This window comes from Saccostrea cucullata, unplaced genomic scaffold, assembly GCF_032062105.1.
Source record: "Saccostrea cucullata isolate Sc308-1 unplaced genomic scaffold, CSIRO_AGI_Scuc_v1 ctg11463, whole genome shotgun sequence".
NCBI classification, from domain to species: domain Eukaryota; kingdom Metazoa; phylum Mollusca; class Bivalvia; order Ostreida; family Ostreidae; genus Saccostrea; species Saccostrea cuccullata.
In genome coordinates, this window is record NW_026922945.1 from 1 (window position 1) to 12,257 (window position 12,257).

Below are 12,257 nucleotides of genomic sequence, written 5' to 3' on the forward strand. Positions count from 1 at the left end.
AACATCTTCAACTATGCAATTTTTTTATGTTGTATTTTTCTTATTGAATTCTGTATTATTTTGAAATTTTCATAATGAATTTTAGTTTTTATGTTTTATAAGTATTGATTAACACTGAACAGATATGTACACAGTGATCAAATTAAAGATTTTACAAAAAGATACTTATGGCTTTTTATAGCTTAATTCACATAACATATAGTTTATGAAATATTTTGATGCAAACGTTGAAATTCAACAAAGTTTATTCCTGGTCATAGGTCCAAATTTTAAATTCTGTTGTCTGATCTAAATTCCAGTCTGTTAAAATAATCCATTGGTTGTGAAGCTAACTAGCATATGTTTATCTATATATAAGCAGACATTTATCAGTGTAATGATGCACATTTTAGGGTAAACAGATCAAGTAATTTTTTTTTAACTTTCCCTTCATAATCTCTTTAAATCTAGGAGCTTCCGTGGGCTTTGCCCTGGATACACTTCACTAGTAGATTTAGAGGGGGTTCCCAGAGCAGAGCCCCCCCCCCCCCCAATGCCCAAAATATATATGATATGATAAATAATGTTCATATTTTTGGTTGTGGCTGTGGTGTGGGCCCCTGTCCCAAGCCAAAAATGGTCCCCCATTTCAAGATTTCTGGATCCGCCACTGCACTTGGAGATTAATCAGCTGTTGCCTCTCTGGTCCTGGAACCACCTTTTGTTTAATTATTAAATTAATTAATTGAAATGATTTGATGTTTATTACATTAATTTACACTACATATTTGAAAAATAACTTGGAGAGCTCCCACCCCCACCCAGGTTTCATCGGACATGGAACAAGAATGAAAATTGCAAAGACTCTAAAATACAAAAAAAAACAAGCTGTCGTTTTGCAGGAGAACTTAGGAACATAAATAAATGTACAATAATTAGTTTTGTTGATTTTATTCCTTGAATCGAGGACTACCTTTGTGAGTAAGTTCATCATCCCTTGATAAGGGAAATTACTCCCAGTGGGATAAATGTCCTGACTCCTGCGATGTATTTTTGTGCAACTTATGAAAGTATTCGACAAATGAGAGGAAAAAAAGAGAATATCATCAGAAAGCCCAAAAACTGTAGATGTAAAATAGTAATCTATAGGGGAAAGAAAGAGCATCTTCCTAACAGCGCTGTAGAATCATATATTTTTAAGGTTGTCCGATCCTCAGGTTCTGAAAATCAGGCATTGAGTAAGTGAAAATGCTCACAAAGATGTCTCTAAATTCTCAAAATAAAATGTATTTAGCCACGGTGTTTCTTTAATCTTCATCTTTAAATTAAATCATATTATAAAGGGAAAATTAGTAAATCTCAAATAATTTTTCAGGAAATGCGATTTGAACTACCTACTGCATATTTTTTGATTGATAATTAATCAAGAAATACATTTTAGGAATAAAAATCATAGGTATCCAGGCTTTTAAAGAAAATTGCATGAATTTTACACTTAATTTGGTACTTTACTTTCTCCTACTTACTTCCATCGTTTCATAATGCATAGTGTATGAAGTGTTTCCTTTCGAAGAAAAACCGTAAAGCACTCCTAATTTCAAATCATGCTTATAAACATTGGTATCTTAGGCTAAATTAAAAGAAATTTGATTTTTTTTTAAATATGCAAGTTTTATTAGTTTTTTGAGGTACAAATGTCAACTTTTTAAATACCGTTTGTTAAAACTTTAAAGAACATTGAATCATACGTAGAGGCATAAAATGAAAATTGTTGCATGAAAAAATTTCAATTTCAAGCTTTATTTTAAGACTTTTTGAATTAAATAATAAATTAAAGAGTTATTCTTCCTGGCTGAGGATCGTATATCCTTAAAGGGCGACATTTTCGTGGTTCGAGGGAATTTAATTTTAGGGATGAAGAATTGTTTACTAGTAATATCTAAGAAAAAAATATATTTCATGGAAAACATATTTCGTGGGTGCCTTCATACCTCAAAAGCAACGAAAATTAAGCCCCACGAAAATGAGTGATTTCACAGTGTTGGGGTGGGAGGTGGGGTTAGTATATCGATGAAACCTGGTTAATGAAAAAATGAAAAAAAAATGGTCCAAGAAGCACCTGTATGCACTTCAATATATTAATATATAATATAATTAACCAAATATAAGGGGGGGGGATCATCACTTATATGACCTACAAATCATCCTCAAAGGTCATGAGTCATGTTGCCGTTAACGTGTTGAGTGTTGACTCAAGACAGCTGACGTTGTAAGGATGTCTTCAAATATGTCGAATTACACGGGTCATAAGACAAATATATTATATACGGGATGAGAGGGGTAAAGTCCCCTTTACCCTAAATCAATACTTTGCTGTTTATTTAAAGTGGAAATATTCATTGGAAGTCTGATTCTCTCTTCCAACTTTTGTTGCGGTACGGTTAAATTAAATTAACTCTCCAACTTCATTGTTTTTCCCTAATCGAAAACCTTACCCCCCCCCCTTCACGTTAAGCGTTAAAACTTGTAAATGGTAACTAATTTTGGGGAATGGGAGGTGCAAACACAAATGACAAAACTGACGTGCATTACGATGGGTGACATGTACTACTTCTAATTTTTAAATGAAATATAAACAAAAATTCCCTCATTTTAGTATCCATGCTAAAAGGAGGGGTATAATCGGATTTTTTTTTTGGTGAAGGGATCTTGAAAAATCACGAGTCTTTGTTAGTAAAGATATATACCGTTATTTTAAGTACAAACCATAGGCGTCGGAACCAGGGTAAGGGGGTGGGGGGTGGGGTAGCCCCACTTTTTTTTACCAAAGATAGACTTAGTATAGGCTTTAAACATTGTGGCGTAGGTTTAGCCCCCATTTTCCACAGACACGTTGCAGTATAGGTTAAAAATAGGGAAAGAGGTGATGTTTGGAAAACAATTTGGTACTGTAAGAAGTTTGAATCTTACCCCCACCCCCATGAAATAGGATTTTCGTGTTTGGACAACATGCAATGGACATATCGTCAGGCATTTTTGAAGGTCTAAATAAATTCTTACACTGAGCCCCCCCCCTTTCAATTTGCTTTCGACACCAATGCAAGCACTTGCAATTTTCATGTAACAGGGATAAAAAAAGATGTCTTTTAGTATAGAATTTTTTTTAAAGCAAAGCTTATGAAAGCAATTATTTGACAGCAATAGTTGAGCGTATTTCTTGAATATAAAGGAATATGGACAGATCCAGTCATGTATTTGAAAAATAGCAGTAAGAAAATCCCAGGGTGTGCAGATCTTTTTGCATGGAATATGGAACCGGGTGAAGAATCTTAGATCCACCTACTTTGGATTGTAATCTGTGCTGTGCGATTCGTGCGTCACGTGGAAAGCGGGTGTATGAAACAGTGAGTTGTAATCAGCTTCTAACCATACCAGTTTGACCTGTCCACAACCAACTGGTCTGGGTAGATATAGGCTGGTAAGATTTGATCTCCATTATAGTTCAAAGTTATAAAAGATGTATATTTATGAATTTTATTTTAAGTTAGTGAATTGGGTAGCAATATTTTGTGGTATGATGAATGTTGTATGAGTACGTAGAATTTTACCTAGAAGGCCCCATAGGGTACACCCCATTCAATAAAACATCAAAATTCTTACTTTAGAGCTAATCATGGTTTACAAGTCTAAAGATTTGTCAAAAAGGTAAAACTTTTAACACAGCAAACTTTACCGAAATCAGATGTCTTTGCAAAATCTTTGAGTAGTTTTTGCGTAAACTACATGTACCTTTCAGATATAATGCGAACGAAAAATAATTGAGTGGTTCTGTGGATTTGTAGTAAAATCTGATTTTATTTTATATCATTATTTGTTCAAATATTATCTATTTATAAAACAATGCAACAAGGGGCCCATGGGCCACATCGCTTATCTGAGCATATTGGCCAGGAAAGAACATAACTCAGTTTGGTCCCACTCAGTTCAGTATTTACGGAAGGGGAGTGGAATTTAAACTACAGGACTATTCTTCAATATTTATATGAATGATCATGGCTTTGCTGATCTTGGGCATTTTTTTCCCCTTTATTGCTATGTAAAACTTTGACCCCCCCCCCTTTTGAACTCACCTTATCCCTGGGGGTTATGATTTGAACAAATTTGAATCTTCAATGAGGATGCTTTTAACTCTAATATGACTCATCATGGCTCCAATGTTCTTGAGAAGAACTAAAAAATTTACATAAAAAAGTTACATTAAACAAAACTACCTCAGAATGATATTAGATCATTCAAGTTTTTTGTTTAATATGTATCTATCCAGGATGAAAACACAATCCCAAAGGAAAAACATGACCTATTTAGCTCACCTGAGCCGAGAGGGGAAGGGTGGGGCTACATAGGTCAATCAGAGTTTCAAAGAGGGGTATATTAAAAAGAAATATTTGAAAATCTACTTCTCAAAAACAGCAATGTATTAAGCCATAATTGTTCATATTGCTATGGAAGCATCTTAAGATAGTGCAGATTCAAGTTGATTCAAAACATGAACCACCTGAAGATAGGATGGGTCCTCAATTGAGGATTAAAGTTATGCATAGAAATACAAAGGAAATGTTTGGTTTTTTTTTAAAATCTTCTCCTCAAGAACAGCAAAGCTATAGTTGGTCATATTTATATGGAAGCTTATCCTCTGGTAGGGAAGATTCAAGTGTCTTTAAATCATGGCACCATGGGGAATGATGGGGATGACTTGTAGGAAAAAAGTTAGTCAAAGAAACATTTTAAGTTATTGAAGATATAATTTTGTTCATGTCATACCCCCTCTTTAAGGGGTAGGTTGAAACCTTTTTCAATACTGAGAAGATTTTTGCTGTTTCCTCGCACATTGCTCAGGTGAGTGGTTGGTCACTGGGCATATCCTTGGAATAATATTATACAATTATTGCATGATAGTGAGGGAGACATGAAGATTTCTTCGCCCATGAAAAATCATATTCCCCGAGGGCAACGCCCGAGGGGAATATGATTTTTCACGGGCGAAGAAATCTTCATGTCTCCCGAACATTCATGCAATAATTATTTTATTATACCGAATCAAGCACATTGCAAAAAATATAAAGAGAATCCATTAAATAAAGTAAACATTTGATGATAACAATATGAAAAACCAATAGGTGTAAGTCACATCGCTTTCGTTTCATAAAAAAAACCTTCCTGACAAGCCATTCGAATTACACACTGCAGTGTAGTACCATCCATTCCCAATTCACGGAAACAATTTTCTAACTATTTAAAGTTTAAGATTTTATATCGACATAATTAATCAAAGATTTAAACAATCGAATTCAGTATTTTAAAATCATCGCATTCGCTGCATTGTGACGTCAAAGTCGGGGAACACGACGTGAAACACGTTCTGTACACCTCGGCTGATTACATCTAGATGTAGGATAGCGTAATCAGCCGAGATGAACCGAATGCGGGAAACACGAAGTTTTGTTGCAGGGCGAACACGACGGTCACGTGACTACCTCAGCCAATCAGATTCCTCTTTACTTGTGTTTATTTATATGAGGTATAATAATAAAATTTATCATCATTGAGAGAGAGAAACAAGCAAAATTTCTTTTAATGATGGCCCTAAAGCAAAAAATCTGCAAAAAAACAGCTAAACTTCAATTTAAGTATGAATTTCTTTTGCCCTGTTTTCAAACAAAAGTTTAGAATGGACATGGTAATATGGCGGTCTCATTTTTGAAAAATTGACATAAATATTTACTTGTTTTCACAGATCTAGTCTGAATCCAAGTTTTACCTTTAGGCTTTCCACTGAGCGTATGACAAGCAGCATGTGCAGGATATATAACCACATAGTAGTCATGCAGGATCAACCAAGGGAAAGGTTTGGTTTTTGTATTTAAAACCAGATATCAGGTGAGCTGAATTGTTTCTTTTGCTTGTATTTCTTTGCAAAATACCCTTCTCTCCCCTTTCTTATTTTTAATATTTGCACGTTCCCTTTGTAACTGTCTTTCTTTCTAATAAATTATTTTTTATATGCATTTTTCATTTTTTTTTTTTCGTTTCTTTTTTTTGAATTTTATTGACTTTACTAATCTTCTATCAGTTTCTCTCATTGACAAGGGCAGAGAGTAGTAAAGTACAGACAGAAAGTGGCCGGCCACACAACAAAGAGGAGGGCATAACAAGGATCTGAACACAGAATATCCACTAACTACGTCAGGCAAACGAAAGTCAAATGTGGTAAGAAACTGCATTTGTCGCCATTTCAAAATTTTTGATTTCTAAACTCACTAAATCCAAATGATTCACTTGATTGACAACTTAATTTCCACATTTCACTCAATAGACAAAAAGCTTAGCAAGAATCAGCTCCTCTGTATAAATTGGCTCAATGACTCTTCAAGCAGGGAGCTAAAAGTAAGCAACTGGAGAAGGATTTGTCTGATCAACTACTGCCATGGTAAGATTCGAGCTTTTTTTTTTTTTGACACTTTGCTATTTTTAACTTGTGTTCAAATATGAGATAGGCAATGTCCCATTTGACTTCTTAACTTTCATTGATAGACTTGTAGTCACTTAGCAACCAAGGATCATGGAAAAGGTTTGGTTTTTGTATTAAAACCAGATATAAGGTGAGCTGAAATGTTTCTTTAGCTTGTATTTCTAAGCTCTTACTCTTTCTAACATTACTAACACATGCACTTTCCCTTTTTCATTGTCTTTCTTTGTTAATGTGTATTTCAAATATAGTATTATTCTGTCTTGTTATTAAAAATCATTTTGGACTTAAATAATCTTGTATCAGTTTCTATCTTTGATAAGGGCCTAGAGGAGAGACAGACAATCAGACAGTGGCAGACTGCACAGCAAAAAAGGAGAGCCTTGCAAGGATCCGGAAACAGAGTATCCACTATGACACCAAGCCAACAATAGCCAACTTGGTAAGAAACAAGCTGCATTTGTTGGGAATTTTGGATTATGGTTTCTGCTGAGAATGCAATGAGAACTACACATAAAAGTTTTTAAATATATTTATATTTTATGTTGGGGAAAATTACTGCAATGAAAAGTGGGACAGATTTTGCAGTGCTTTTATGTCATGTTAATGACCAAGCTTATGGGATGTTGATCCAAACTGCCCTTCTAACTGATTAATTTACATCAAAATTTCCTTTAAATTTTAAAGATTACATTTAATAAATCAAAATATACAAAATAAACTGGATAACTGTCAGTGTTCAGCTGGGCGATGACGCGTACGGTTGTCCTTAATACAAACACAATTGGTCTCCGGACTGGTTTGGAAATCCTTCCTCCCGTCCTACTGTCGTGAAGGCCTACACACACATACACGCACAATGCAAAGGTAAACGTCTTGCGCTCAAGACTTCAGATGTGGCCGTATCTGCTACAGGGACATCTACACACACACAGGATGAGGACCTGTTAAGTACGCATGCACAATATAATGTCAAGGTAGACATATACTTAACATATTGTAAGTTAAAACTGTGCATACACATGTACATATGGTGTACAAATAGCATTAAGATGCTTTACTACAATGTTATACCTTTACTTTACACTTTGTTACAAATATAACAGAACAAAAGACATACTACAAGACATGAACGGGACACCGAGCAAACATTACTCGAACACTTTTGACTAACTGTACATATAAATAACGTATAAAGAAATATAAAAGATAATAAATCTCAAATAGCAAAACAGTTAAGGCTGACTATGTTGATCGAGAAATTCCAAAACTGGTTGTTTTAAGATATTTACAGCATTTATATTTCAATGAACAATAATAACAAGGCTTACATGTACCTCAGAAAAGTAGGACACTACATATTGACAATAACAGCTATGCTATATGGTAGAGTCTGCCATGACTATTTTATTGCACAAAATTACCAAAATCTAGAGAAGTATAGGAATGTCCTTCTCTATCAGTACTGCCATGTCCAACTGCCGCACGGACTCAAACTTACTTTCAAGGTCCAGTGATCTGAGGCGTAAAAAGGGTTAAATATGTACATGTACATAGTGAAAAATGGAGGCTCACCACAGGGTTATAGAATTTTGCCTGCGTGTTCAAATGTAGCAATTAAATGAATTTAGATATTAACGTGACTTCATTCGGAAAGTATCAAAGGTTTCATTGTTATGCAAGACAGGTGCTGATTTAACAAATTAACAAAATACTCTATCAAAGATCGGCAAAAATAGCTCAGGTTCATTTTATGTATGAATTTCCTTTGCTCCATGCATGTTTTTAAAACACAGATTTAGAATGGACTCAAAACATGGTACTGTATAATCCCTATTAACCGCCCCGGGCGCTTAGAAATTTGCAAAAGGAGGCGGTTATTTTGGTGTTCTCTTAAACACACCGGTATTTAGTGTCATATTTTAACTTCAAAAAATTGTTTGAAAATAAAAATAAATACTGTAGATTCCTTATTTTTGTGAGTACTTTTTATCGCGAATGTGCTCTTCAACTTCAAATAGCGAGAATAATAATTCGCATACGGACGGTTGGTCAAGAGATTCAACATAGATTTCAGCAACATTAAAATAAAGGCGAGCAATTTTATTTCGCGTGTGTTGCTTCTCGTGAAATTACGTGATAAATAATTCCACGCGTATAATTAGGAATCTACAGTACAAGAAACAACTAAGATAATGTCTAACTTCACTCACATTGAAGATACTCCACCCAAATTTTACTAAATTGTTCATTTTCCACTGAGAAATTGGATGATAGACAAGTTTCATTTTCACTTTCTTCATTTTTTTGATACGATTCTAGTTGAATTTAATCACTTACAGGGGGCCCTTATTTCCTGACAGTTGAAAGACCTAAGGGGGCGCTTATAGGGGTAGGGCGGTTAATAGGGATTATACGGTAATATGGGAGTTTAATTCTTTAAACGTTGACATCAGTTTTTTTACTTGTTTTCACAGGATCTAGATTGAATCCAATTTTTACCTTAGAATTTCCTCCGAGAGGATGAGGAGCAGCAGTATATGTAGTCACTTAGCAGCCAGGATTGACCAAGGGATAGGTTTGGTTTTTGTATTAAAAACCAGACATTAGGTGAGCTGAATCATTTCTTTAGCTTTTATTTCTATGCAAAATACCATCCTTTCCCCTTTTTCATTAGTAACATTTGCACTTTCTCTTTTGTAATTGTCTCTCTTTCTAACACATTATTTTTCTTATGCATTTTTCATGTGTTTTTGTTTTTAATTCTTTTTGATTTTACTAATCTTCTCTCAGTTTCTCTCTTTAACAAGGGTGGAGAGGAATAAAAGACAGGCAGACTGTGGCCGGCAACACAACAAAGCGGAGGACGTTTCAAGGATTTGAACACAGAATATCAACTATGATTTCAGACAAACAAAAGTCAAATATGGTAAGAATCTTCATTTGTCACCATTGTGGAATTTTTGATTTCTGAAATCTCTTGATCCAAATGATTCACTTGTTTGATCTTTTTCCATATTTCATTCAATAGACAAAAAGCTTAGCAAGAATCCGTGTAGATCCGCCCAATGACTTATCAAGCAGAGGGTCAAGAGTAAGCCACATTGAGAAGGAGTTTGTCCGATCAACTACTGCCAACTTTAGATGAAAAGGTAAGTTTAAGTTTTTCTCTTGACACTTTGCTAATTCTAACTTGTGTTCAAATGAGAAAGACAATGTCTCATTTGGCCCTTAACTTTCATTTGACAGACTATATGGCAGATACCTCCCCCCTCACCAGAAAGGGGCAAGACATATAGCCACTTACCAACTAAGGACCAAGGAAAAGGTTTGGTTTTTTGCATAAAAACCAGATATGAGGTGAGCTGAATTGTTTCTTAAACTTATTTCTGGAAGCCCTACCTCTTTCTAACACTACTAATACATGCACTTCCCCTTTGTCTTTATCTCTTCTTTGTTCATATGTATTTTAAATACATACATATAATATTATTCTGTGTTTTTTTAAAAGCATTTTGGACTTGAAATAATCTTGTATCAGTTTCCATTTTTGAAAAGGACAGACAGACAGACAGACAGTGGCAGGCTGTACAACAAAGCAGAAAACATTGCAAGGATCTGCAGATACAGAGTATTCACTATGACACCGTGCCAACAGATCCAAGAATTCCATTTGAAAATACCAAAGGTTTTCATTGCTTTGCAAAATAGGACACTTCAACAACTTAACAAATACTCTTGCAATAATTGGCAAAAGCAACTCATTCAATATATGCCTAAATTCCATTTGCCCTTTGTTTCCAAACAAAGGTTTAGAAATAACCAAAACATGGTATTATGTATGTCTCATTCTTGAAAATTTTGCAAAAAATTTAAAATTGTTTTCACAAGATATAGCCTGAAGTTTTACCTTAGACTTTCCACTGATAGGATGAAGAGCAGCAGGATATATAGCCACTCAGCAGCCAGGATCGGCCAAAGGAGAGGTTTGGTTTTTGTATTAAAACCAATTATAAGGTGAGCTGAATTGTTTCTTTAGCTTTTATTTCTATGCAAAATACCCTTCATTACCCTTTCTGGTTACTAACATTTGCACTTTCCCTTTGTAATTGTCTCTCTTTCTAACTATTTCTTTGTTATATGCATTTTTCATATGTTTTTCGTTTCTTGTGTTTGATTCTTGTTGACTTTACTAATCTTCTATCAGTTTCTCTCTTTGACAAGGGCAGAGAGGAGTATAGGAGAGACAGACAGACAGTGGCCGGCCACACAACAAGGAGGAGGACATAACAAGGATCAGAACACAGAATGATAGGATGAAGAGCAGCAGGATATATGTAGCCACTCAGCAGCCAGGATCGGCCAAGGGAGAGGTTTGGTTTCAGTCTTAAAAGCCAAACATCAGGTGAGTTGAAATGTTTCTTTGTTTTCTGTGTTTTCTGTGCAAAATACTCCCCTTTCCCCATTTTTATTACTAATATTTGCACTTTTTCTTTGAAATAGTCTCTCTTTCTAACAAAATATTTTTTGAATGCATTTTTCATGTTTTTTTTTTTTCTTGTTTTTAATTCTTTTTGACTTTACTAATTTTCTATCAGTTTCTCTCTTTGACAAGGGCTGGGAGGAATAATGTACAGACAGACAAAGGTGGCCGGCCACACAACAAAGAGGAAGATACAACAAGGATCTGAACACGTTATTACTTCAGGCATACAAAAGTCAAATGTGGTAAGAAACTGCATTTGTCGCCATTGTGGAATTTTCGATTTCTGAATGATTCAAATGATTCACTTGTTTGATCTCTTTTTTGTTTCTCTCAATAGACATAAAGATTAGCAAGAATCAACCCTCTGTGTAGGATGACCTGAGTGCCAAAAGTAGGCAACACAGAGTTAGAGTTTGTCCTATCAACTACTGCAAACATTGAATAATGCGGTATGATTTGAGCTCATTTTCTCAACACTTTGCTTATTTTTAACTTTTGTTCACAAATGAGCTAGACTGAGTCCAATTTGACCCCATGCCTTTCAATTGACAGGCTGTATGACAACAGGTACCACCGGAAGCATCAAGACCTATAGCCAGTTAGATAACAAGGACCACTGAAAAGGTTTGGTTTTGTATTAAAAACCAAACATGAGGTGAGATGAATTGTTTCTTTAGCTTTTATTTTTATGCAAAATACCCTCCTTCCCCCTTTTTTATTACTAACATTTGCACTTTCTCTTTTGTAATTGTCTCTCTTTCTAACAAATTATTTTTGTATGTTTTTTTTTGTTTTGTTTTGCTTTTTGTATGTAATTCTTTTTGATTTTACTAATCCTCTGTCAGATATTGTCTTTTACAAAAGCTAGAAGGAATGCAGTACAGACATACAGACAGTGTCCGGCAGTACATCAAAGAGGAGGACATAACAAAAATCTGAACACATTATTACTTCAGGCAAACAAAAGTCAAATGTGGTAAGAAAGTGCATTTGTCACCATTGTGGAATTTTGATTTCTGAACTCACTTGATCCAAATGATTCACTTGTCTGATTTTTTTCCATGTTTCATTCAATAGACAAAAATCAAGAATCAGCCCCCTTTGTGTAGGTCGACTCAAGGACCTATCAACGAGAGCACAAAAAGTAAGCAACACTGAGTTTGTCCGATCAACTACTGCCAATTTTTGAGAATACAGAAAGATTCTTTTTTAAAAATCTTTTTTTTCTTCAAATTTTTGTTACTTATCAATTGTTTTCACACAAGG

The 12,257-nt window shown here is 34.7% G+C and overlaps 1 long non-coding RNA gene across 1 annotated transcript; it reads left to right on the forward strand.

Moving 5' to 3' along the window:
• Nucleotides 1–10,724: 10,724 nt before the first annotated feature.
• LOC134262850 (uncharacterized) lies at nt 10,725–11,750 on the forward strand. The gene is made up of 4 exons (XR_009991124.1): nt 10,725–10,762; nt 11,153–11,233; nt 11,329–11,440; nt 11,544–11,750. It is a non-coding gene; the product is annotated as an uncharacterized LOC134262850 (long non-coding RNA).
• Nucleotides 11,751–12,257: the final 507 nt, after the last annotated feature.